At 45.5% G+C, this 27,356-nt stretch overlaps 1 protein-coding gene across 1 annotated transcript in view; it reads left to right on the top strand.

Moving 5' to 3' along the window:
* The window catches only part of LOC147703010 (sideroflexin-1), a 232,257-nt gene that overhangs the window by 57,989 nt on the left and 146,912 nt on the right, over positions 1 to 27,356 (top strand). The window contains exon 2 of the mRNA XM_086931570.1: positions 6,094 to 6,176. The gene's annotated coding sequence lies outside the window, so the exon portion shown is untranslated. The remainder of the gene's footprint in view (positions 1 to 6,093; positions 6,177 to 27,356) is intronic.

Here is a 27,356-nt window from a genome sequence, read left to right as displayed (position 1 = left end):
TACATCATGTTCAAAAGAAGTGGCTTCGAGAGAGTTGAATAGGCCATCAAGATCTGCAAGAGATAGGGCTTTTATTGCAGCACATTGCTAGAGTCTGAGGGAAGGGGTGAGTGTAAGAGATTAAGGGGACTTGGAATTGTTGATATGTTCTTTGATCTTCTGTATTTTTTCACTGTAGATGAGGTTGATGGCTTTGCACTTTTCTGAGGGCTGAGGATAGGTAGGTCTGGGAGGGTGTTGATGCAGTTCCTGATTGTCTTGAAAAGTGTTCTGCTTCTGTTGGTTGCTTCATTAATGGTCTTAGTATAGTAGTTTTCTTTGGCTGATGTGATAAGCTTGCTGCATGTTGCACATAGCAACTTCAATATAAAGTGATCAACTTCCATTTTCTTTTTGTCTGTGAGGGAATTGTTTTTCTTATCAAATTCTTAACCCCTTCAGCGAGGCGCGAATTTTCGTTGTGCTGAAGGTTCTAAAAAACGGGCGTGGCCGTGACGGAACGGTTCCGTCATCAGCACAGCCCAACAGGCGCTCATGACGGAACCACTCCGTCATGAGCACCGAAGAGGTTAAGAGTACTAGGGCACTGAAGGTTTTGGCTCGCAGTTGCGTGTTTTTAATTGGAGCATGAAATTTGCACAGTTTTCCAGAAAAGAGTTGACATTGCTTGGAAGGGTGTTAGCATCAGATATGGAGTTGCTATTGTGAGAAATGAGTTGAAGCATTAAGTTGTCTATGGGGAAGTCTTTGAAGGATTGATGATTTGGTCTTCTCTTTTGGGTTTATGTTTGTTTGTTGATAGGATGCAGAGTATGGCTATAAGGATGGCAAGGAGTTCGATCTAGTCCAAGGGTATGGTGGATTGCTGTGGGTTGTTGGTCATATTGAGAAGACAAGGGCAAGGATGTGGCCTTTGGAGTGTGTTGGGTTTTTGAGCATGTTTTGTTTGAAATGTTGAAGTCACTCACCAAGGTGGTGTGCGCATGTCAAATAGGTGAGGTAGCGAAGGGTTCTGAAAATTCATAATTAAAATTCTTGTTTAGCCCAGAGGCCTGTAGGTGTGTTGAAAGGTGTACGTCTGAGTTGCAGACTGTGGGAAATGGCATATCAACAGCTTCATGCAGTTGAATGTTGCTTACTTGCCTTGGGTGCAAGACCAGGAAGACTTATGGATGGCCCAGAGGCTTACTCCATTCTAATGTGCTGGGTTACATGAAGGAAGCTGTAGCCCGAGGAAAGAAGCAGATCTAAGCTATGCAGGATATTTGGGGTAAACCATTCTTATGTGATGAAGAAGGCATCAAGACTGTGATAGATGATGTCTGGTGCGGATAGTACTGTAGAACGAGCATTAATGAGTTGAAATGTAAGCTATGTAGCTTGAGTGTGTGTGATTGTGGGGTGTGTACAAGGTTGGTTCTATGTGTTATGCGATTGCTATGTGTTTGGGTTATCTGGGTCTTAGTGTGATTATGGGGATTGGCAATATGGGCTGCTGGGTGTTGCACATGTTCACATTTTACCTTCCAATTTTAGTTGAACAGGGGTCTGTCCCGAGGCTCTTTCGGCCCTAACAGGCAAACCCCTTTTTCTGTGTATGCGCTTCGTCCAAAATATCTGGGCGATAGGGGCACCTTGAATAGTTGATTGAATTAGAGAGAAGGCAGGACGTCGTGTCCTTTTCCGTGCAGCGGGAAAATGAGGAAATTAAGTCCTCGTGCCTGGCTTTTTCTTTTAAAGATGGGTATGGCAGGAAACCAGTGATTTCACTTCCTGTGCAGATGGGTGATGAGGAGTGCAGTGATGTTACTTACTGTGATCATGGGGAAAATGGGATTGTGGTGAGAGCTAGGGTTATCATCACAGAATTACATTTTCTCACAAAAAAGGTAGGTAGGTAGTCTTTAAAACTTTCAATCAGAATTTGTCACTGGTGTCTCCTTTTTGTGGCTGGGGAGCGCTTGGTGTCTTTCTTAAAATTTTTTATCTGATGACCTGTTTAATGATAGTGCTATCTCTGTCCTTCCATTGCTTCTCCTATTGTAATTTCAAGCAAGCTACAAGTGGGTAGAGCTTAGGAAGTGGCCACCAGGAGGTCAAGTAGGCGAGAGCATGTATGTCCTGTCCTGCGTGGCTGGTGTCAACACTAGTCACAGTCGTGAGCTGATACATTAGTGTGGGAGGGAACGGCTCCTCTAGGCCAGGAACGGTGAATATCCACAGTCTGGGACGAAGAGCCACCTACTTCCAGCCCACTGTCTTTGAAGGTGTGTGGTGCTTGAAGGAAGAGATATGAATAAAGTAAGTCAATTTAGGAGGTGCAGGTGTCTCAAGAGATAGTGCATACCAACTGCCTGGCTTCTGAAAATTTACAAGCCATGTACTTAGAGTTCAGTTTCCCCTACCTCACATATTTCATTGTTGGTGTGATTAAGGAGATAGTGTAGTAATTTAAAGGTCAAAGGGCGAACCAAAATAATTTTTTTAAATAAAATCTGTATCCGATGAATTGAACAAGGCCGATCAAAAAGCAAAAAGACAGTGCACATTTAACCACATATGTAGCTAAGTATCTACTATACATTCACTTAAAGGAAATTTGAGCTTATATTGTTCTAAAAGCTCATGCCTGGTATGATGGGCAGGTTGGTCATCGAGAACTGTATTAATGGACACTGTTGCTAACAAGAAAGATTCCTTACTTAGGAGTCTTTAGCATCAGTTCCTAGTTAGTGCATGTTTTAGCAAGTCTTGGAGATCTTACCACTCTTTGATACTCAGCGGGTTGGTTCCAACTAGGGCTGCATGTGTGTTCAACACATTTTTGACAAGATGTGTCTTTAATACTATAACATATTAATTTTAAAAAGGTAGTTCTCTCTGGTGTAGCCTGGACTCCAGGGTTGTCTCGCCAAAAATGTTGGATTTTCACAGCCCTCTCATAATTATTTTTTGATCGGATGTCCTACCTAGTCTCCCCTGATGTTAGGTTGTGGCCAGTGGTGTATGGAGAAAAATGTGCACAGGTCTTTCTCGTCTTTTCTTTAATGGCCATTGTAGACTCTGAAATATCATTATCTTTTCCACTGGGACACATTTGCTTCACATTTAGCCCGGAATTATGTGGTCTGACCATTTTAAGTCTTGCCTACGCAGCGCACATGCGCTGCATGAGATGAGACCTTTAGGAATCTATTCACTTTTTCGGCCAAAAACTTGCACGCTTTGCATTGCTTTCAATGGCAACACGTGCACGTTTGGCGATTCTCTTGCGGGAGCGAGATTTTAAACCATCTGTTTGTAATTAACTTTAAACAGATGGTGCCCCTGCTTGCTCCTGCAAGAGAAACGCTTTGTGGGTCTTTTTTTTTTTTTTTGCTCGCATATAAAAAAAGCCTGCCGCAGCTTACTTCTCTGCATTGCGCCTGCTTTGCGAGCTCAAGCACATTTCAAGTTTTTTTTTAATATAATGAATACACCAGAAAAGCTGCAAGGGGTAAGATTTATTCAGTTCTAGTCTGGAGTATTGCCGGATTCTCAACATTTCTGAAAGAACATGAAATAATGTACCGCAACATGCCCATTATGTGAACACTCCTCAGTGGTGTGTTCATTATCGGCATGCATATTCAGACACTCAGAGCACTCTAAAACCATAGAAACATGAAAATGCTTTGCTGTGCACTGTTTCTTAAAATAATTGGAAAAATGTTTGACAGCAAAACTTGACAATGCATACCATCATGAAATGACAACTTGTCCCTTCAGTTCCCCCCGGATCTTTAAATACATTTCGTAAGTTAGTCTGCCGGGACGCTTAACACTCTCTTTAAACTTTTTTTCTTGAAACATTGTAAGAACGAAAGGGCTTTTATTTTTAGTCGCCACACTTTACCGCAAATGTAATCACGGCCTTGGGCGCTCTATTATTTATTTCAAAGCTGTATATTGCCTTACTGTGTGTGTGTATATGTGTATATGTGTGTATATATATCTACATCTATCTATATATATATATATATATATATATATATATATATATATATATAATGGCCTTGTGCGCTCTATACAGTACTGTAATGTTAGTGCCTGCAAAGAGGGAAGGGTTGTCAGTTTTTTTGGGGGGGATAGGCACGCAGTCGCTTTGTATTTCAGGTCCTGGACAACTCACACCACACAGAATACTACACAGTGCCACATAATTACTTATCACAGAATTACACTCAACTCAATACAGCATCAATGCAATCCACATAATATCACTCATTAACACGGATTAACACGCCACATAATTACACTATACTTCATACAATATAAATACACTCCACACAACACTTAAAGCCACGTAATCACACAACATCATTACACTATACTATATGCAAAGTACAACCCACATAATACCACTCAACAATGCATAATTACATGCCACATAATTACAAAACACATAATTACATTATATTACATTCCACACACACAACACAGAATACCACTCAGTGCTACATAATTACATATCACATAATTACACTCTACTCAAAACAGTGTCAATACAATCCACATAATGTCACTCAGTGCCACGTATTAACACGCCACATAATTACTCTACTCAATAGAATGTAAATACACTCCACACAACACTCAAAACTACATAAATACACAACATCCTTACACACTACTAAATACAACATAAAACCAACATAATAACACTCAAAAATGCGTAATTACATGCCACATAATTACATAACATAACTAGATTATATAAAATTCAGCACACAAAATACCACTGAGTGCCACATTATTACATATCCCATAATTACACTATACTCAATACAGCATCAATACAATCCACATAATATCACTCAGTGCCCCGTATTAACATGCCACATGATTACACTCTGCTCAATACAACGAAAATACACTCCACACAACACTCAAAACCACATAATTACTCTCTACTAAATGCAACATACACTCCACATAATTCCACTCAATACCACAAAATTACATACCACATAATTACTCACAACTCAATACAACATTAATACAACCCACATAATATCACTCAGTGCCACATGACACAACAAACTTTTAAAATACACTCAATCCAATATACATACACTACACAGAACAATCAGCAACACATAATTACACACCACATAATTACACTATACTCAATGCAACATCAAAACACTACACATAATACAACTAAGTACCACATATAACACTTTTTATTTCAACGTTTTCACATAAAACACATCAGCCACAATACTCTACATCATAGCCAACACTTCTAAATAAACACATAAGGTCCCAAAAGCGAGTCCTATTGGCTATGCCAATGCTTGTTGAATAAGGTGAGGACCACTTTATTCAGACGTCTCAAAGGGTTCTGTATCTTTCCTCTGTGCTTTTTGTGGGCAGGGTATGTTGAGTCTCTGACGTATTAGTACTCGTTTGATTGCAGTTTTAATATGTAGGGGTTGGAGGATTTCTCTTAGCATGATGAGGCAAAAGCGTATGTGTCTATGGAATCACCTTCTGACCAACGGTTAGGGTAGGGTCTTGTTCCAGGGGCGAAAGTAGCATAGTTTTGGATGGGGTACTCGTGAACATGATCTCTGTTTTGGTGCTTCCTAGGTTGACAACCTTCTGCTGACAATATGTGTGTTGGGCCTACCCAAGAACTGTACAAAGTTATGCATTATTGATGAGGCATTCATGGACCTGTGTTTTTCTATGTATATTTAGAAATGCAATCGATGAGACAAGATTATCTCCACCAGTAGTTGATTGTTAAAAGGTTGAACCAGCTTTTCGAGCGTGACACCAACTCTAATGGGACAATGGAAATTGAAATTTCTTTTGAGAAAATCATTTTTATTTATTTATTATTATTAAGTTGGCGGTCTTCTTAGCCCAGCGAGACCTTGCTACACTGTTTATTTTCTCAGTACTCCTTATCGCTCTTGTTTTCCATACGGCTTCATGTTCTCAGTTTTATAGGAAATTTCACTTAAGTTTTTCTGTTTGAGAGCAAGATCAATACATAACCCAGTTGCACGTTAACTAATAAATGTACCTATTTTTCTATTTCAGAAATCGGAAAAGGTCAAGTGAATCGGAAGCAGAAGTCTGCTGTGAAAGTGTTTGCTGTGCCTTAACTACAGTACGAAGATAAGGTAGCGCTTGTATTTTTTGTTCACAACCATGACAATTGCCATAAAAGCATTTTGAGCTACTGGCCACTAACCTTATATGGCCTTTTAATGTATTGTTGGTTATACGTGTGATACCAGGCTGTCAGATAACATTGCATGGCTCTTAATCAGTCTCCGATGCTATGTTTTCAAACAATACCTACGACCTAGAATTGAGGCAATTGTAAAATCAGAACCTTCAGTTCGAAATATAGCAAACAAATGCATCAGTTCGAATGTGCAACTTGTAAAGCCTTTTACACAAGTGCACCCAGCGTAGGAGAGTGGATATTCCCATTTCCAAAACCCTCCAGTATAGAAGTCAAAGTTTGTTTGTTTTTTAACAATCTGCTTGTTATCATTATACTCCATCATTTCGTCCATTTTTATTTAGCCCAGAAAGATCGATTTGAATGTTTCCGGAGCTTTAATTGTCCACTTCCAAGGTGTGGTGGACCAGTTATATCAAGTTTGAGGTACTTTTAATTTCAGTGTTTTGTTTGTTCCAGGGATGACCCTCCTTTGAAGGTCGTTGTCTGTTGCCCTTTTCTCTGAGATTTCAATTTTTCTTGACTTGGGAGGGGGTGTGGGGGGAGCAGACTATTTGGATTTTGTGTTGACATTGACGCTCAAAGTACAACAGAGATGTGGCCTGCCAGTTTTCTGTTTATCGCTCCCAAATTTAAGCTGGTATCTTTTTTTGTGCCATCCTATATATATCACTTTTGATTCCTGTTAAGATCGTGGCGGCTTTCTTGTATGTTTACCTCGTTATTTTCAGATATCCACTGTAACTTGCTGCTGTTTTAGTTGTGTCCGGGGAGAGCTGTGATGATCCAGATCTCCTGAAGGCAGTGTGCTGTCTCCATAATTTTTCCTTTAGTAAAGAGCATGTTCAGAGAGTCGGCCGCAAATTGACATCTGCAGGTACACATTCTTGTAGAGAACAGTAAAACTCCAGTGCTATTACAAAGAACATTCATTCTGAGTAATATATATATTCTAAAATATGTGAGCTGTCTGCTAACTGGAGAGAACTGTGCCTAACCAGTCACAGGTTTGAATCACTGTTCTCCCATTTCTTGTTATAGATTTCGGTAATTATTAAAATGAGTAATGTTAAATCAATGACCAAAGGCAATTTGTTGTTCGATGCGTGATTTACAAGTGGTCATTGTACATTCTCTTTCTAAATTAAATTAATTTGCCTCATCCTAGGCTACATGGTGGTCATGCAGCCACTGGGTACTGACTAGGAGAGATGAAGCAAGAGTCATTGACCTAGGGTGCAAAATGCAGAGATGTCCTGAGAGGCAGAATTTCACAGGGGGGGGAACTGTGATAGAGACTGTAACCAGTCCGCTTCCAGGCACTGCTCTTCGAGAATACTCTTAGAGCAGGAAAGCCCTGTGGGGCTGCTCCCAACAAAGTCACCGAAGACCAGCTGATCACCACCCTCGCCCAAAACCCACCCACTGACCCTACCAACCCAGACATCGCAACCTCAGACAATGGATTGACGACTGCGCCAACACCCTCGCCCCACTCAAGAAACTCTCCAACAACCACGCCAGCAAGAGAGCCACCTGGTTTACCGACGAGCTGCAGGCCTCCAAACGCGCATGCCGGAAACTGGAGAAGATATGGCTCTATGAACGCACTCCGGACAACCACACAGCCCACAAGGATGCCACCCGCAGACATCACCACCTCATCAGATTAGCCAAGAGATCCTCCTTCAAAGACCGCCTGGACAACAACGCAAACAACAGCAAAGAGCTCTTCAACATCGTAAAGGAACTCTCCAACTACAGCACCAACGCCAACGACATACCGCCCTCACACGAACTGTGGGACTCACTAGCCACCTTCTTCCACCGCAAGATCGCTGACATCCATGACCGCTTCAACACCATGACCGTCCCGACTACGCCAGACCCCACCTCCCCTGTGAACACCACTAGCACCAACCGCCTGTCCTCCTGGTCCAACGTCAACAACGACGAGACACGCAAGGTCATGAACTCCATCCACTCAGGATCTCCGTCAGACCTGTGCCCACACCACGTATTCAACAAAGCAGATGCTGCCATCGCACTCCAACTTTGGAAGGTCATCAACATCTCCTTCGAAACAGCGACATTCCCGGAAAGCTGGAAACACGCCGAAATCAACGCCCTCCTCAAGAAGCCCAAGGCGGACCCCAAGGACCTCAAGAACTTCCGGCCCTGCTCCCGTTCCCAGCGAAGGTCATTGAGAAAATCGTCAGCATGCAACTGGCCCGCCACCTGGAAGACAACATCATCTTAGACCAGTCCCAGTCCGGATTCAAATTCAACCACAGCACCGAGACAGCCCTCATCGCGGCCACAGACGACATCAGGCACCAACTAGACAACGGCGAAATATCAGCCCTCATCCTCCTGGAACTGTCAGCCACCTTTGACACGGTCTGCCATCGCACTCTAAAGAGACGCCTCCTAGAAGCCGGAATCCAAGAGAAGGCCCTTGACTGGACCACGTCCTTCCTGTCCGGCAGAACCCAGAGCGTCCACCTGCCGCCCTTCCGATCCGAGGCCACTGACATCATCTGCAGCTTCCCCCAGGGCTCATTCCTCAGCCGACGCTGTTCAACGTCTACATTGCCCCCCTCACACAAGTGGCCCGCCAGCATGACCTCAACATCATCTCCTACGCAGACGACACCCAGCTCATCCTCTTCCCTCACCAAGGACCCGCACACCGCCAAAACCAACCTCCACGAGGGAATGAAGGCCGTCGCCGACTGGAGGAAGAACAGCCATCTGAAGCTGAACTCCAACAAGACGGAGGTACTCGTCCTCGGACCCACCCCCTCAGCCTGGGACGACTCATGGTGGCCGACCACACTGGGAACAGCACAAACACCCACCGGCCATGCACGCAACCTGGGATTCATCCTCGACTCCTCCCTCTCCATGTCTAAACAGGTCGGCGCCGTCTCCTCCTCCTGCTACAACACCCTCCGCATGCTCCGCAGGATCTACAAGTGGATCCCGACTGAAACAATAAGAACAGTGACACAGGCCCTCATCAGCAGCAGACTGGACTACGGCAACGCACTCTATGCAGGAATCCCATCCAAACCCCTATGACGACTACAACGCATCCAAAACGCCTCCGCCCGACTGATCGTCAACGTCCCCCGCCGCAGCCACATCACCCCCCACCTGAGAGACCTACACTGTCTCCCCGTCGACAAGAGGATCACCTTCAAGCTCCTCACCCACGCACACCAAGCACTCCACAACGCCGGACCAGCCTACCTTAACAGCAGACTCCGCTTCTACACCCCCACCCGCCAGCTCCGCTCCGCCAGCCTCGCCCTCGCCGCTGTCCCCCGCATCCAACGAACAACCTCCGGCGGCAGATCCTTCTCCTACATCACGGCCAAGACCTGGAACACCCTCCACACCCACTTACGTCAGACCCAGGACCTGCTCGCCTCAAGACCTGGCTGTTCGAACAGTAGCGGCACCCCCTCCCCTCAGCGCCTTGAGACCCTCACAGGTGAGTAGCACGCTTTACAAGTACTTTGATTGATTGAACAACAGAATGCTGGCCCACGTCCTCTTACCTGTTCCGCTCTTACACCCTTGTCTGTACCTTTCTATTAGGTTCTGTTTCTACAGCCCAGGCCTCTTCTGGTTTGCCTGGTGCCTTTTCCTCTGATCTACCTTCAATGCCTTTGCACTTTTCATCATTTTGTGTGCTTCTTGACATCCTGTATCTATCATTTTATAATTCTGGCATTCGCACTAATTTTATGGCAGTATCTGAGGCTCTTTAAAGAGGTGTGTCTTCGGCTCTTCCATGCAAAGCATTAGGGTAGGAGAGGTCTTGGTAGATAAGATTGTCTCAAATCCTGGGCGCGTAGATGGAGAAATATTGGATTTTCCAGTGTTGGAAATTGTGTTACTGGTTGAGGGGGATGAAACTATATTTGAGCAGCAACCTCAGTTTGAGTCCGGATGAAGTCTCAAGCAAACCCAATATTAACCTGTGCTTAGCCTTCTGGTCGCTGGGCACAAAGCATGTCCGGCTTAACTTCGAGGCAATGTGTAAAGTATTTATGCAATACTTCAAACAGTAATAAAGTGAAAACACAGCAAGAACACCAATCTAAACAATAGAGAAAATTATATAAAATATTTGCCACAAAAATCCAATGAGTAGAACAGGCGATACACAATTTTAAATGTTTGATGGTAAAAGTGTGCCTAGAAGCACTAAGCGGAAACTGTAGTTATCTGGTTGCACCAGACCTGGACAAAGTGACAAGTTCAGTCCAAATGCAAAGGGAGCATGGTCTGGACAGAGGAAGCAAACAAGCTAGACGAGCTGAACAAGAGTACCTTAAAACCTGGTTGCGCAGCACTGTAAACTCGCTCTTCGAGGATGTTGTGCAGTGGTGGCTCTTAGGAGCTGTTGGTCTGTGATGCGAGGTCCTGTGTAATTTCCGTCGAGGATGCTGTCAACAAGGGGCTTGCGGTGCAAAGGCCTGCGTCAAGGATGCATCCTACAATGGCGGTTCCAAAGAGACTACGGGCTGAGATGCACGTTTCTGCATTAGGGATGAGCTGCACATCCGTGGCTCCGAAGTGGAGCTGCAGAGAGATGCATTGCAATGGTTCTGACCACAGGACCACAGGTGGACTGGTAGAGCACATTCACGCCCACTTCCAAGGGCCCAGGCGTGGAATGGCTCCACTTGTGGGATAGGATTCACAGAATTCATAGTCCAGGTGATGGGTTAAGGGTTGTTGAAGTCTTTTCTGTACCTGAGACTCTGATCAGGAGGCCAGCCAACAAGCCCTTTAAGCTCTTGAAGTCACTCTGCTGGTCCTGGGCTAAAAATGCACATTCATTTTTTTCAGGCAGGAGGGCAGCAGAATAACAGTCCTTCTTGCAGAGAAGCGCAGCGGTCCTTGCAGAGCAACACAACAGTCCTTCTGAGTCTTCCAGAGGTGTACTGAAGAGTTGGGTCAGAGGGTTCATTATTTATATTTGGTGCCCACTTTGAAGTAGAAGAAAGTTCTGGAGGTTTCCACCCCCAGAAATGTTTGGGAGGTCCTGACTACCTGACCTGTTCCCACTTGTCTGGGGTCACAATAGACTAGTGGTACAGCGAAGATGTACCCAAAATGACACACGGTTCACAAAAGAAGTATGGTAAACCTGCCTACTTTAATTACCCCAGCAGGGTCCCACGATGCAGCGAGCAGGGAGAGGGGGGTTCGAGTATGCTTCACAGCACTAACTCCGGAATGGGAGCCGAGTGAACAGTACCACGGGCGAGCGTCGCACACAAACTTCTACTTCTGTCATGAGGAAGGCGAGGCATCGCCTGGTGCTAGCGGGAGCGCGCATGCACACTGATTTTATTGCTGTGCGTGCAGGACGAGTTCTCCTGCGATGAGATTTTAGAGACTGCCTGAAGGCTTTCAGAAAGGAGCTATAATGGTAACAAAATCAAAGCATCCGTGTGCGTCATGCTACTGAAATTAAATTTGTGGAACCTTGAACTTCTGTTGTCCCTAGAATAAGAGGGTGCCGGTAAACTTTGCTATGTAGCGTAGGTGGAGTTTTTGCCAAACTCCGCCTGCTGAGCGAAGTTTTTACCGCTCAGGGTTAATTGACCGTCACCTGGGCTTCAGCACTAATCCTACGCTCTCCATATACCTTTTTTCCTGCTTCCATGAAGCCAACACTAAAGTTGGCTGCACTTTTAGAGATGCACCGGAATACCTGGAAGACATAAGTAAGTCCCTAATAGATAAAATTAATTCCTGCACATGCACAGAGAGTAGGACTCTGTCATAAAGAGACCCCATACTATTGAAGAGTGGAACTTAGTCACGGGCAGAGTTGACCTGTTTTTCTGCAGTTCTATGTAGCACAAACTCAACCTGAAGGAAATGGAGCACTTTTTAGGAGCACCAGTGACAATACACAAGGTCACATTCAATTTTTCGGTTCCCGACAGATTAAGGGATTTGCCCAGAATGAGGGGATGTTGAGCTGTTGCCAAGACTCGAACATGGTTCCTCAGTTCAGAAGTCGGCAGCTCTGGCCGTAACACTACATCCGAGTCCCTGCATACATAGTGCTGAATCCCTGTACAGATACACTAGAGTTTATGTAAAGATTGAGCTAAGCTCATTTAGATCTAATATTGAGTTGCTTTGCAGACAGTTAATTTTTTGCACTGAACCAGAGCAGAGTCCCCATATACATAGAGCTCACCCTCAACACACAAAGAGTTGTGTTGATTCATAGATTGTGCTGAGCCCGTTCACAAGCAGAATTCATCTCTTTTGGTTTTCATTCCTGCAATGTAAAAACTGAACTTCTGGGTGGACCAAGATACCACTCACAGCTCCTAATCTCTGGGAGTGGTGAGCATCTGACATAGCCTCTCTCTGATAGGGAGTCAGGAGGAGAAGGTAGGAGGGAAGATGACAGTTAGAGCAAAGTGACGGAGGAATGGAAATGTGAAAAAAAGAGATGAGATAGAGAATAGTGACAGATAAGAGAGGTAGCATATAAGAGAATAAGGAGTGATGAAAGAGGAAAAAGAAATGAGAGGAGAGTGTGACTGAGGTGGGAGGAGGCAAGAAAATGTGTGAAACAGGAGATGGCAGAGTGAGTGACATGTGAACACGCAGCAAGTAATTATGATAAGGTGAACTTTACTGCACATTTCACCACTGCAACCGCCGCCACAGCATCACTGAACGCCACTGCATCACTGAACGCCACTGCATCCCTGAACGCCACTGCATCCCTGAACGCCACTGCATCCCTGAACGCCACTGCATCCCTGAACGCCACTGCATCCCTGAACGCCACTGCATCCCTGAACGCCACTGCATCCCTGAACGCCACTGCATCCCTGAACGCCACTGCATCCCTGAACGCCACTGCATCCCTGAACGCCACTGCATCCCTGAACGCCACTGCATCCCTGAACGCCACTGCATCACTGAACGCCACAGCATCACTGAATGCCACAGCATCACTCAGGGGCACCACAACATCACTATGCGCTACCACAGCATCACTGAACACCGCAGCATCACTCGGGGGCACCACAACATCACTATGCGCTACCACAGCATCACTGAACGCTACAGCATCACTCAGGGGCACCACAACATCACTATGCGCTACCACAGCATCACTGAACACTACAGCATCACTCGGGGGCACCACAACATCACTATGTGCTACCACAGCATCACTGAAAGCCACAGCATCACTCGGGGGCACCACAACATCACTATGCGCTACCACAGCATCACTGAACGCTACTGCATCACTCAGGGGCACCACAACATCACTATGCGCTACCACAGCATCACTGAACACTACAGCATCACTCGGGGGCACCACAACATCACTATGTGCTACCACAGCATCACTGAAAGCCACAGCATCACTCAGGGGCACCGCAACATCACTATGCGCTACCACTGCATCACTGAACGCCACCGCATCACTCAGGGGCACCACAACATCACTCAGCGCCACCACAACATCGCTCAGCGCCACCACAGCATCAATCTGTGGAACCATTCAACAACAACTGGTTCAAATATGTTCTCTCAATGTTTCAAGCTTTATTACAAATGTAATAAAAAGATGTTAATATTTCACTTCTGTTCTTGGATTTTCGTCACAATAAAATACACTGAACATAATTTTCACAAAAGTTATTTACAAAAGTTAAGCTATTGCCATTATAAATTTCAATAACTTTTATGTAAGTATTAATTATTAAAAAAAATTAAAAGCCATTTTTATTTGTAATATCAATACATGTAAGTCACGTAAAAACAACAAAGATTGCATTACAAATGTTATAGGTGTCACATTTGCGAAAGTTATAACTATTGGCATTGTAAATGACAAAGCTATTAATTTCTCTATTTTCAAAAACAAAACATAAATAAAAAATGTGTCATTTACAATACCAATAGCTCAAACTTTCATAATGCGAGACCTATTGCATTGCAAATGCTTGTTAGTTTTTGAAGTTGTCCTGCTTACTCCGCTCTGCCAATGAGCCTTCCTTTTGAGCTCTTTGTGTGCATCCTTCATTTTATAACATTAAGATAGAATTTCCATATAATATTATTTATCCCAGTACACGTCTCGCTTGTATAAGTCTACTTCTTGATATCTGTGGGAGTACTTTCTTGTTTGTATTGTGAAATCCCCCATGCCCATCTTCTTGTTGCATGGAAGTATTTGTTTATTATGTGTCTTTAGTTGCTTTTGGTAAGAGAAGGCATCTTTCCAATAAGGCTTCAGTGCTTTCCTTTCAGTGTGTCAGACATGCACAAGACTTGCTCGGTACCAACCATCTTGCAGACATCATGATGCTCGCAGGTGTGGTGAATACTCTCGAAGCACCAGCAGCTCTTAGTGTCCGAGTGGAAATTATCGACAAAGCCAATAGATTTGGCTGGAATGAACTGAAGAATGAAAATACAGATATCCACAAATGCTATTTGCCAATATGTCTGGGTGTAATGTGCTAACCCCTGCTATGCGTGCTCTCATACTGGCTCTGAGGAGGTTTCTACCCACATTGCCTAAAGTGGTAGCTCCCACCCCCCCCCCCCGAAGTTCAGTTCTAGTTGTGCCCCTGGTGCTGACAGAGGCATTTTTTTCTGCTTACTGAAATGCAATGATAGGGCTCATAGCAAGGGTTCTCGTCACATCTCATTACAATGCGCCTTGGGGAAAGAATGACATTGCGCATTCTTTTATGGAAATTGAAAGGGGACTGCCATGGGGCCGCCGTTGCCTGTGTCATGGTGTCGGCTGAATGCTTGAGACACACTCTGGAGTATTACCCGTAACCGGGTCCAACTTGAGAGGCTCACAGAACCAGATCTCAGCTGGCCCTGGCTCTATTTAGCACTGGTGCTACCACATCTGTGAAAGGAAAGACATTTCATAGACTTATTCCAGTAGCTCAGGTTTTTTTAGTGTGGACAGAAATTGATTTCTGCACAACAGAATGAACTGTAAAGATTTAAGTTGAAATGAGTTATTATAGGTTTTTAATTTAACATATACAGTGGACAATAGGTCTCTTGTGGGCAGACCGTACATAGAGTCTGATATTTGAAACTGAAGTCTGTAATGTTTTTAGCCTTTGAACAGTGAGTCACTGTAAACTGGGGAATCCTATTTTTTAAACAGCACACATGGGTAAAAGGGATCTACATGCGTATATTTCTACATGTGTCAGTGAAATCCAGATGGCTGGTACAGCAGTCCTGGTATTCCCTTATGACGTGAAGGCAAAAGATACCGAATTAGATATGAGGATTTTAATTTGCATACCCAGCTCTTGCTTGGGCACGAACGGGAAGCTGTCAAGATGATGCACACGCAGAAACCTTTGCCAATGCTGAAGGATGAAAGAGAAGGAGCTTGTGTAACAAGGCAGCAAAACGCTTTGAGGCTGCCAGGCTTGAACATTTCCAGGAGGATTCTCGGAATCCAGACTTCTGAGCAGACAAGGACAGCTATGGGAGATTTTTATAGTTATTTAAAGATTCAAGGTCACAAGGAATGTGCCATAACACCACACTTGTGGCGCATCAGGGCAGAAGGGTCGGTTGCTATGCTGCTGCCCCTATTGTGTATTGTGTTGATTTAGCAGGTAACATGAAAAGAACATAATCAATAACTTTAGATTGTCAAGCGCAGTATTAGTTGACTTGTGCTCAAGAGGGCTATGTGATTATTGAACAGCACAGGGGGAATTGCATAGAGGAACTGCCACTTTTAGGAGTGCACCTGATATATTGGCTGATCTACCAACTTCTAAATATTTCACGGTGTGAGGGGGAGGGGGAGGGGTGGCGGGCCTCGACCCAAGAGATACTTAATCGAAACTGGGAGGGCGGGATTTTTGATCTCTATCTTATCACTCTAGATCTAAACCCCGTTCTGGTCGATTGAATCTTTATTGCCTGTCATTGAGGAAAGAAAGTGCATCCAATACCAGGTTAGTTTGATCAATAATGGGCTCGACTCTGAAAAACCACATACTACTTCTAAGTTTAGAGGGTTTATTACAGAGTCATTGATAACTGCAAGTACAGACATCTCAAAATGAGATTCAAAAGATATAGAGGCACTAATACAAACATATGTTCTCTGAAAGCTCTTAGGCGAGCAAAGAACACTACTAGGACTAGTTCCAATATCAGCAGGGCTGCTAGCATAGACACAAATTGTGATCTATCCGTCATTTACAAAGGAAGGAAGGAATCAGGTTAGGCTGTCCCTACCCTGTACTAGATGGTATCCCTACTTAACACGGTCCCAACCTATCAAAGGTGTCAGCTGTGAATGTCTTCCTAAGAAGATCACCCACTCTTAGTCTTTAGGTGAAAACCTATGATCTTCAGTCATGACCCCTCTCTGCCTACCCATCCGCTCTCTGAAGGGTCCTCAGGCATCTGCTCTAACTCCACCCAGGGGTGCTGTCCCTAATACAAAACCCCAATTACAGTTGAAACGCCCCTCACGAGACGCCCCTCACGTGGTGTCGATTCTGGCTTTTTCCATGATGATCTTCCTCTGGGCCTCGTGCTTAGCGTTGACCTTGCTTCTCAGGCTCTTCTCCGGCCCGCTGATACCCCCTAAACATTCCTGAATCCTCCTCCATGTCTGTACCAGTCTACTCGAACAGAGCTCTATTCATTAAACTTTTAATCGAAACCCCCTCGCACCTGCAGACAGACATCCGCAGCTTGAATCCCATTCTCATAGACTTTTAACAGGAGTTTGCAACTTATGTCTCAATACAACTCGACATGTATCAGCACGTGCAAATTAGAAAAACCCTTTTTCTCTCTTCAGGCCTACAGCCCTTCTCACAGAAGTTCTATTCTCTTCAAATCCTTTCGAAAACTAAAATAACATGTTAACACTTTATTCTTGGATTATGAAAAACACATCTATGGGATATAAGTCTAACGATTAAACAGAGTTACTATACATTAGTGCAATCCATGTTTATGTATAAGTGTGCATTTCTAAACCCTTCTGCCCTGGCCATGAGGCCTGCTCCCTTCGATGCTTTGCAGCATGACATTCCTCCATTAGCAGCTACATAACATGGATCATGATTAATCACGTCTAATAAGAATACATTTTCCACACATTTCTGCGTCAGTACCACTTCTATATGAATTTACTATGTTAACTACACACGTCTAAGTATAGGCGAATATATCTTCAACACTTACAGGCACTTCTGTTATAATTGTGCGACTAACTTGCATTTATGGTGCACTCATGCATTTTGTTCAGTTTGCGGTCTCTCAGTTTCCCCCCTTTGACCTCTCGTGGTCATCACCAAGATTCAAACTGAACTAGTTGCGATCTCCCTTCGTTTCAGCATTTCGAGAGCCCTCAGACTCTTGTACTGATTGTCCTGCATGGCAGCTAGTCTTCGTTCCTGTTCTCTCCTGGATCTCTCCAACCTATTTGATCTATACCATTGGTACGACCTCACCAATCCCCACAACATGATCACGCAGATCACTATTATGATGATAGGCTTCAGTATGTACCATACAAGGCTCTTCCCTATGTTGGCGAACCAACCTCCAACTTCACCCATTCCATGACCCACCTTTTCCCAAACATTTACTTTAGTCAGGTCTTCGATCTCTTTGTGAATGTTAGTTATGTTCATGATAACTTTCTCCAGAGGCTTTGAATTGTCCGGAATGTAAGTGCAGCATTCCTGGACCTTCAAAGCCTTACAGACTCCGCCCTCTTTTGCTAGCAGAACGTCTAACGCAAGACGGTTCTGAAGCACCATGGCCCTTATCGATTGCATCTCTCCTTCCACCAGCATTAAGGATGTAGCAGTACTGGCAGACAATCTGTCTACGACTGTTGCCAGTCTCCTAATTTTGACATCATTGAGGATCAGTCCTAAAATAGGAAATGCAGCTCCAAATACGTCTCCAACTAATTCTGCATCCCCTAGGTCTCTTCTCCCTCTGGTTGAGACCTTACCCTCTATGATCTCCAAATCTTGAGCGTGATATATTTTGGGGAAGACAATGGCCAAATAGCATGATCCGTACCAGTTATCGGGTAGTCTCACGTAGGCACTTCTTCCACATACAAAATATACATTTGGAATGACTTGCATTCCTTTCAAAAAGTCCTTTGTGTAGTATTCTAATCTAAAAGCATGTTCGCAACTGACCTCCCCTACGAATACATTTTCGTAGTACGTTTTGCTTCTGTGAAGGCATAACTTCCCTCTCTGTGTTCGATCCAAAGCTATTGGACCACTACTACCCTTCTTTTTGTGTGCCTTCTCCTCTTCGGTCCAATCTGTCTTCCACTGTCCTGATTTCTTCAGAATCTTTTGCCTTCTATAACGATCATCCACTTGCCCTATAAACTTTTTCTCGACTTCTGACACTTTGCAAGTCAGATTATTTCTGCGGGCATGTGAAGTATCTAAGGTATCCCAAGGAATGAAGAACTTTGCCAATCTGTCTTCACTCTTATAATAGTCCCACTTATTCATTTGCTTATAATTTGGGACTTCTGGTAACACTGCATCGTAATTAGAAAAATAATACTCATAACTATCTCTACCATAAAATATGCTAAGCAATAAGCTACATGTAATGCCATAAGTCAATGGGAGATGATGATATCTAATGCCTTCATCTACAGACGCAGGCAGCTGCATACACACATAACAGTCTTTGACCTCCATGGCATCCACGTATTCGTATAACAGTTTGGCATAAGCATTTGACCTATAGTCGCCTTGGGACTCATCCATGTGTAACCTACGGGCTTCTGCTGCTAATAACGCTTTCTCCTGTTCGGATTCACCTTTCTTACCAGCAGCGGTGGGTTTTGGTGTCACTACAGATTTTGTGTCTGGTACCCCTGCCTCACTCTCGTGTCCCATCACATATGATACAGTAACTACTAAAGCTATAAGAAGTATCACTCCCACTATAAGTGTGCCTATTATACATTTGGCTCTGCGGTTTGGATTACCGGCCTCCATGTTCTTCAGACAGTACGGTTCCTTTCTCCCTTTCAACACAAAGTTCTTTCTCTTGAGTTCCTTTACAGTCTCTCTTATCTCGACTTCAGTCTTTAGAACCACACAATCGGAAGCTGGCAATCTCTTTTTGCAAAAGTCTTTTCGAACTTTATCTCAGACAACCCTAGCCCTTCTCCGTCAACTTAAAGGAAACCCCTAAGTTTTCTCTGCTTTCCTAGGCGCTAGGTTATCTTCTTACTCTTGTTTATTTACAAAGTCTTTAAGCATCTACAATGAGGCTGGAACCAGCGGCTTGGATAGCGTAGTTCAATATTTCCAAATGAAGGATGTGCTCTTCATGACTTGTTATCGTTGTTCCAAAGTCGGGGAATTGCAATTCGGTGAAAAACATGTGCTTTAACTTGCTCAGGTAGGGAGGGTTGGGGATTTTGAACGTTAGTGTCCCTTCTGTTTCGACTCCAGGCACCAACAGCTGTACTTCTACGTTGATGATGGGATCAGTGCTGGTCACTATCACCGCCCTTATTCTCCCTGTGACTCGTTCCCAAGACATCTGTCGCCAGATACGTCCACTCAGGGGTGGCGTATCTTCTGTTAGGCACACGTACTCTCCTTGACCTTCTTGGACCTGCTGCTTCAGCGCCCAGAGCACCTTCGTCCGGATCTGAGTCTTCAGATATTGGAGCAAGGGTCCTCTCTGGAGTTGATCTCAGACTTGACCTTCTCCTCTGCGGCCAGCTAGCCTCTCTACGCCTTGCCCCTCCGCTCCTTGTCCTTCTGCTTCGCTCGGGCTCACTTTCAGCTTGGCCAGCGTCTGATTCGTACTCCCAGCTACTTCCTCCTTCTGTGGCGTCGTCCGTTTCACTATTGTACTGACCGTCCTCAGCTTGGTCAGACACACTCCCAGCTTCTTCTTGCACCTCTACAGCTTGGCTGGCCCCCTCTGTGGCTTCTCTGTCCGCAGCTGGACTTACATCCGAGAGAGGAGCTGTTTCTTCCAGAGGTGCTGGAACTCTCCGCGTGTGAGACGCGTGGATCCAGTTGGGCAGACCTCCCACTTTCACAGCAGTGTTCGATATTAGGATGATCTGGTAGGGCCCACGCCAACGAACATCTAGGCAGCTTCTTCTGACGTGCTTTTTGACCAGTACCCAATCTCCAGGGCACAGGTCGTGACACAAGTCCTGGCACGACGGGACCTCGGCAGCCTGCACCTGAAGGGACACAGAATGAATGGCGTCAGACAGACCCTTACAATAGTCCAGGATCATATCATCTGTGATATTCAACAAGGCTGCAGTCGGTACTGATGGCAATCTCATTGCCCTCCCCATTAACACCTCGTGTGGCGATAGTCCCGTTCTTCTGTCTGGGGTACTACGGATGCTCATAAGAACTAGTGGCAAGGCATCAGGCCAACTCAGAGACGTTGATGAACACATTTTGGCAATTCGGGACTTGATTGGACCATTTATCTGCTCCACAATTCCCGAAGCTTCGGGTCGATAGCTACAATGCAATTTCTGGTCTATGTTCAGGGCTGCACAAATCATCTTCACAAGCTCGCTGTTGAAATGCGTTCCCCTATCTGATTCCAAAGAGGCCGGTACCCCGAAGCGCGGAATGAGCTCCCTAAGCAATAACTTGGCTACTGTGAGGGTGTCACACCTGCGTGTAGGGTATGCCTCGACCCATCTGGAAAATATGCAAACAACCACCAGCACGTATCGAAGGCGGTTGCACCTTGGCATTTCAATGAAATCAATTTGCATTCGATTGAATGGACCTCCAGACCTCCCTATGTGACTCAATGCAACTGGTGTTCTTTTCCCTTTGTTCAGCTGCTGACAAGTCACACAACGCTGGCACACTGCTTCTGCTGCTACTCTGAACTTGGGGTTGTACCAGGTTTGTCTGAATACTCTCAGCATAGCATCTCTCCCTAGGTGTACTGGACCATGAATTTGCCTCGCCATTGGGCTCACCAACTCATTTGGCAACACTGCCCTTCCATCTGCTGATACCCAAAGGTCTGTCTCGCCTATCACACATCCTGCAGTTTCCCATGTTCTTTTTTCAAAATCTGGTGCATTTTCTTGTATACATTTTAACTCGTCCCAAGTATCTACGGTTTCCAATATCATAGCTAATTCAGTCCTTGCATTTATTCCACCCACTTCTACCTCCGTGAAAGAGTATCCCTGCTCGGCACAGTATCGTGCCACTTCGTCCGCGTATCTATTGCCCTGTGACACAAAGTCTTGGTTCCTTGTGTGTGCGGTACATTTCACAACTGCAATAGCTGCCGGACATTGCAAGGCTTCCAACAATAAGCGTACAAACTCTCCATTTCGAATGGGGGAACCTGAAGAGGTCATGTAACCCCTTTGAGACCATAACTGCCCGTAATCGTGAACTACCCCGAAACCATATTGGCTATCGGTGTATATGGTGACTCGAATTTGGTTGCTTGCCAGGCAGGCACGCGTCAATGCAATAATTTCGGCTACCTGAGCAGAGTGTACTCCTTCCAGGCATGCGGCTTCCACTACTCCAGTAATTGTACAAACAGCATAAGCTGCTCTCAACTGCCCAACATCGTCTCTTACACATGAGCCATCAACAAAGAAAACTTCATCAGGGTCCGTCAGTGGCTCATCCACGATGTCGGGTCTCGGTTTGGTGCATAGTTCAGTCACATCAAGGCAATCATGATCTGTACATTCATCATCATCAATGTCACTTGGGAGTGGCATCAATGTAGCAGGGTTCAAAACAGAGCATCTCTTGAGGGTCACGTTCTCTGCAGCAAGAATGACTTGCTCATAGCGCGTGAGCCTGCTATTGGTCAGATGCTGTGTTTTGGTCCTGGTCATCAAAAGTTCAACAGAATGGGGCACATACACCTCTAACTGGTGTCCCATGACGATGTTCTCACACCTCTCAATGCTGACACCCGTTGCGGCAACGGATTTGAGACATCCGGGCAACGCTGCGGCTACTGGGTCTAAGGTAGCCGAGAAGTAGGCGACTGGTCTACGGGCATTCCCATGGATTTGGACCAGGACTGACAAAGCACAACCCTCTCTTTCACAACAGTAAAGCAAGAATGGTTTTTCGTAATCTTGCATTCCCAGAGCAGGAGCCCGACACAGGTCCTCTCTCAGCTGTAGGAACGCCATAAAACAATCTTTGTCCCATGGTACCGGATCACTCGCCTCCTTGTGCGTCAGTTTTTGCAAGGGTTTTGCTTTCAGTGAAAAGTTCGCTATCCACTGTCGGCAATAACCCACCATCCCTAGGAACATCCTGACCTCTCTCTGTGTTTTAGGTGCGTTCATTTTCATGATCGCCTCTATTCTGTCTGGTGACACCTTCCGTTTTCCTTTTTCGATTCTGTGCCCCAAATACTGCACTTCTGTCAGGCAGTACTGCAATTTGCTCGGAGACACCTTGTGCCCGTTTACAGCTAGGTGATTCAGCAATGCAATGGAGTCCTCCTTGCAAGCTTCTTCAGTTTCTGACGCGACAAGTAGGTCGTCTATGTACTGGACCAGAACCGAATTCTGGGGCAGCACTAGACTTTCAAGATTTTTCTTCAAAAGCTGGTTAAAGATCGATGGGCTCTCTGTATACCCCTGTGGGATACGACACCATGTTAATACGCGACCTTCCAGCTTAAAAGCGAAAAGAAAGTGGCTATCCTCGTCCAAAGGGATCGAAAAGAAAGCCTGACAAAGGTCTATCACTGTGAACCATTCGGCTTGGAACGGTATCTGAAACAATATCACGGATGGATTCGGTACCACTGGACAACATGAGACAACTATGTTATTGATTTTTCGAAGGTCCTGCACTATTCTGAATTTCCCACTTGGTTTCTGCAAACCCATAATCGGGGAGTTACATGGACTACCCACGATTTCTTTCAGTATTCCCTGCTTAATCATGGACTCGATCACGGGTTTTATACCTGCAATCGTTTCTGAGGTCAATTTGTATTGGGGTGTTCTCGGAAACTCAGCATTCGGTTTTACTATGATTTTCACTGGGTCCACTCCCTTAACTAGTCCAATCTCTTCCCCAGTGAAATCCCACACTTCTGGTGCCACGGTCTCCCTTAAATCCCAGGGGAGCTCATCCACTGTCAGAGTGGGATACAGCTCCACGCACGTTCTTGAGTTTGCGACCTTAAAGTCAGCGTCATCATCATTAGTCTGTACCTCCACTCCCTGCGGTGTGCAGTATATTGTACAATTTAACTTGCACAATAAATCCCTTCCCAATAGATATACAGGACTAGAATCACAAACCACAAACTGATGCTCATTGCTGTATTTTCCTATTTTCACTAGCACTGGTTCTGTCAATGGGCTTGTCATTCTCCTGTTTGCGACCCCCACCACTTGAATCGTTTCTCCGGACATGGGCAGACCTGGAACTACGGCTGATCTTATCGTGGATCGAGTGGCCCCTGTGTCTACTAAGAAAGTCGTGGGACACCCTGCCACTTCGGCCTCAACGTACGGTCCCCTCTGGTCCACCTCTAAGACTGCCCCGAGGGTACAGTCTTCTCTCTCCACTCTCTGTCCCGTTAGGGGATCAACGTAGTAACACTCCTCTCCTCCTACGAAAAGAGGCATCTGTCTATAGGTCTTTCCCCCTGTCGCTATTCGAGGTGGTTGAGGGAACTGGGCTCGTGGAGCTGGGGTCCCCCCTTTGACCACCTTTCCTTGGTATGCTGTTGCCCCTTTTCCTGGAGTGTTTTGAACCTCTTCCTCCTCTATTTCTAGTTCTCCAATTTCAACATTGTAGGGACACTCGCGTTTCCAATGTCCCACCTCGTTACATTGATGGCACCGGGTCGTCTTTTTCAATGCCGCAATATCTACCCTAGGTTTGAAGTTGGAGTTCTCTTCATTACCTTTGTTCTGGTTATTCTGTCTCCTGCCCCCGGTCCCTGTTCCCTGTTGCTGTTGTCCACCCTTGCCAGCTGACTGCATCTGGACCACCATCAGTTTTTCTTTTAGCTTTTTGGCTTTCGAATCTATCTCATCACTGCAGTACCTAGCATATCTCAGAATTTCGTCTAAAGGTTTATTTTGCCAACAAATCAAGTGTTGCTGAATCATTAAACAAATATCCGGTCTTAAACCCAAAACGAATTTAGACACATACTGCCCTATGTCTTTAGGATCCATTACGTCCAACCCGCTGTATTGTTTAAACGCCTTCAACAATCTCTCATAATATTCATGAACTGTCTCCTTGGGTTCCTGCCTAGTTCGATCTATTTTGACCCAATCTATGTCCTGCATCGGCACCTTTTCTTTCAGCCAAGTCATCACTCTCTCATATTTTGTCATGACGGTCTCGGACGGTCCATTGGTCCGTGCATCTCTCTCTGGTTCTGATGTGGGCCATTCAGCACTAACCTTACATGCTGACCACAAATCTCCTGGCACCACAATGTCAAACAGGGTGTTCAGGTCAATCCATAGTACTTTGGAGATTTTTACGAACCTCTCTACCTGCTTGTACCATTCCACTGGATTCTCCCTTAATTTAGGAAAGGAATTGGTAAAGGCAGCTAAGTCCCCCCTACTCCAGGGCACATGCACATAGCTCCTGTTTGCAACCTCACGCAAAGGGTATGCCTCTATCTTCTGCAGCCCTCCCTCTGGGGACATTCCAAGTATGCTTCTCCTGACGGTCCCTTTCTTGGACCATCTTTCTTCCCATTTATCCAGTGCTCTCCATGTCCTTATTCCAGTGATCAATTCCCTTATGTGCGTTTTTAATCCTATTGTTCTTCTCTCATCTAGGTCCTGATCTGAATAATGTAGCCTGTGGTTACACTGTAATGCTTTGGTCCTTGACAAGTCTACCATGTATTTTCCAGCCAGTTCGACTAATTTCTCATGTGCTGCTCTCGCTTTCCTAGTGACGTCCTTTGCCATGAACAGTATCTCATCTTGCTCGTACATGTCCATTCTCTCCAAAAGCAAAGTGCCATCTACCATGTCATCCAGATCTGATCTTAAACTGGTGACATCAAGTCTCTTTGCTTTTATCTCGGCTCGCAGTATGTCTTTCTTAGGGTGTTCATTGGTATCTCTCCCATCCCAGCTCCGAATCCTACGCCTAGGCTCAGGGGCGTTAAGGAGAGTCCTCCCTTGTTCCCATCTTTCTAAGTCCCATGCTCGGCCATCTTCCCTAGGGGGGTGGTGAAACACTGCCCTGTTTCCCCCAATTTCATTTTGTCCATCCTGCCTGTTCTCCTTGGCCCCATGATAGGACTCTCTGCTATTCTCCACCCTGTCGCTATTCCCTCTTTGCCTAGTGTCACTCAGTATCTGGTAAGCTCCTTCTCGGCTCCCCATGTCCCCCGGATTCCGCTCATGTCCGTGATCACAGGGGTCATGGCGAGACCTCTCGCAAACTGTCGTTTTGTCCACTATTGCCAGATGCATAGTGAGTGCACTTAAAGCTGTCCCTGTACTCCTGCGTTCTCCTATCCCCTTCACTGTAAATGGGGCGGGACACCCCCCCCCACACTCAGGGCCTGTACTCCTGTTCTCCAGTACCGATCTACCTCCAGTTCTGGTACGACAAGTATCTTCTCTATTTTCTTGACTCCTCCCGTCCCACTCCGGACTGCTTTTGTCAGCCCCGCAGTGAGTCCGGATCCTGCTATCTTGGCTTTCCCTTCCAGCTTCCGCTGGTATCAGGCTCTTGTGAGCCTCCACTGCCGCATCCCATTCCTTCAGGTACTCCCTTAACTCCTGGAAGGATTTCGGCCCTGATCCCCCTCAGATCCATCGGCCATCTCGGGCCCCCCTGATCTCCTGTGGGATCTACTGCTGTATGTATTGGGGTACTCCAATCTCTTGGTCCTGGCAGCTGTCTTGGGGAATTGATCGTATCGTTCCTCCTCACCATTTCTGCTCTCTCCCTGTCCAGTCGTACCTGTTCCTCCCCTCTGGCTCTTTCCGGGTCATAAATCGATACTATAGGACCTATAGTAACAGGTACTTGCAGAGCGTCTGGTAGTGCATAGGATGTGGCACGCTCCGTTTCTGGCACCTTTTGTACCACAAACCTTCCGACTACCTTCTGCACCGGACTAAGTTGAGGCAATTCTTTACTTGCAGTGGGGTCCCAATCTGTGATAGGAAGCGGTCTATACTCCCCTATCTCAGCCCCCCCTTCTCTGCTTGTCTCGGCATTTTCTGTCTCTCTGTTGTACGGGGGTGGCCTATCTGTTAGCAACCTATTTATCAGGCTGTCCTCTGTCTCGCTCTCATCATCTTCCTCTAAGGGGCTCCTGTTTTCCGCCACCTCTATCACAGGGTACAATTTGTTTACTTCAAGGTTATGCACTCTCCATCTTTTAGCATCCGCATCCCATTTGGCATCCTGCACTGCTCTTACCGATCTTTTCACCCTTTCTTGGCGCCTATTCTGGTTTCTATCGTGCGCCGCCCTAATCCATGCATTGAGGGCTTCAAACTGGGTCGGTCTAGGCAGAGGTCTCATTGAGGTCATAACTGCTTTTAATCAATGTAATACCTCTAATCTAAACGTCCCGTACTTTGGAAACGTCAGTTCCTCATTCCCTTCTGTAATCTTACACCAATTTGAAATCCACAATATAGTGTGCAACCCAACATTTGTCGCCATATAATTTGCCGGCGTACCCTCCGGCGGGGCTTCTTCCCCATCATAAGATCTCCGCCTCTCTCTCTTAAACGCCGCTCTTAACCATTTAAAACATTTCATGATTAAACGCACAATTTCCTGCTTCGCTATTCTGTTTACTTCCTGGTGACAATCCACCAATCCTAGCGGGCTTATCTAGCTGGCCTATCACAGCGCGGTCTCACCCGTACCGGCCAATCCCAGCGCGGCACTTTCTGACGTCACTCGTCTCCCCTCTCGCAGCAGTTCCCCTCCTTTCTCAGCTCGTCTCCCGGTCACGCATGCGTCCCATTCATACACCGAAAAATGACTACTTCCGACCAAGCGATCACTTTTCT

The sequence above is a fragment of the Lissotriton vulgaris genome, chromosome 7, assembly GCF_964263255.1.
Source record: "Lissotriton vulgaris chromosome 7, aLisVul1.2, whole genome shotgun sequence".
Taxonomy (NCBI): Eukaryota; Metazoa; Chordata; class Amphibia; order Caudata; family Salamandridae; genus Lissotriton; species Lissotriton vulgaris.
This window is presented reverse-complemented; position numbering and strand designations above follow the sequence as displayed.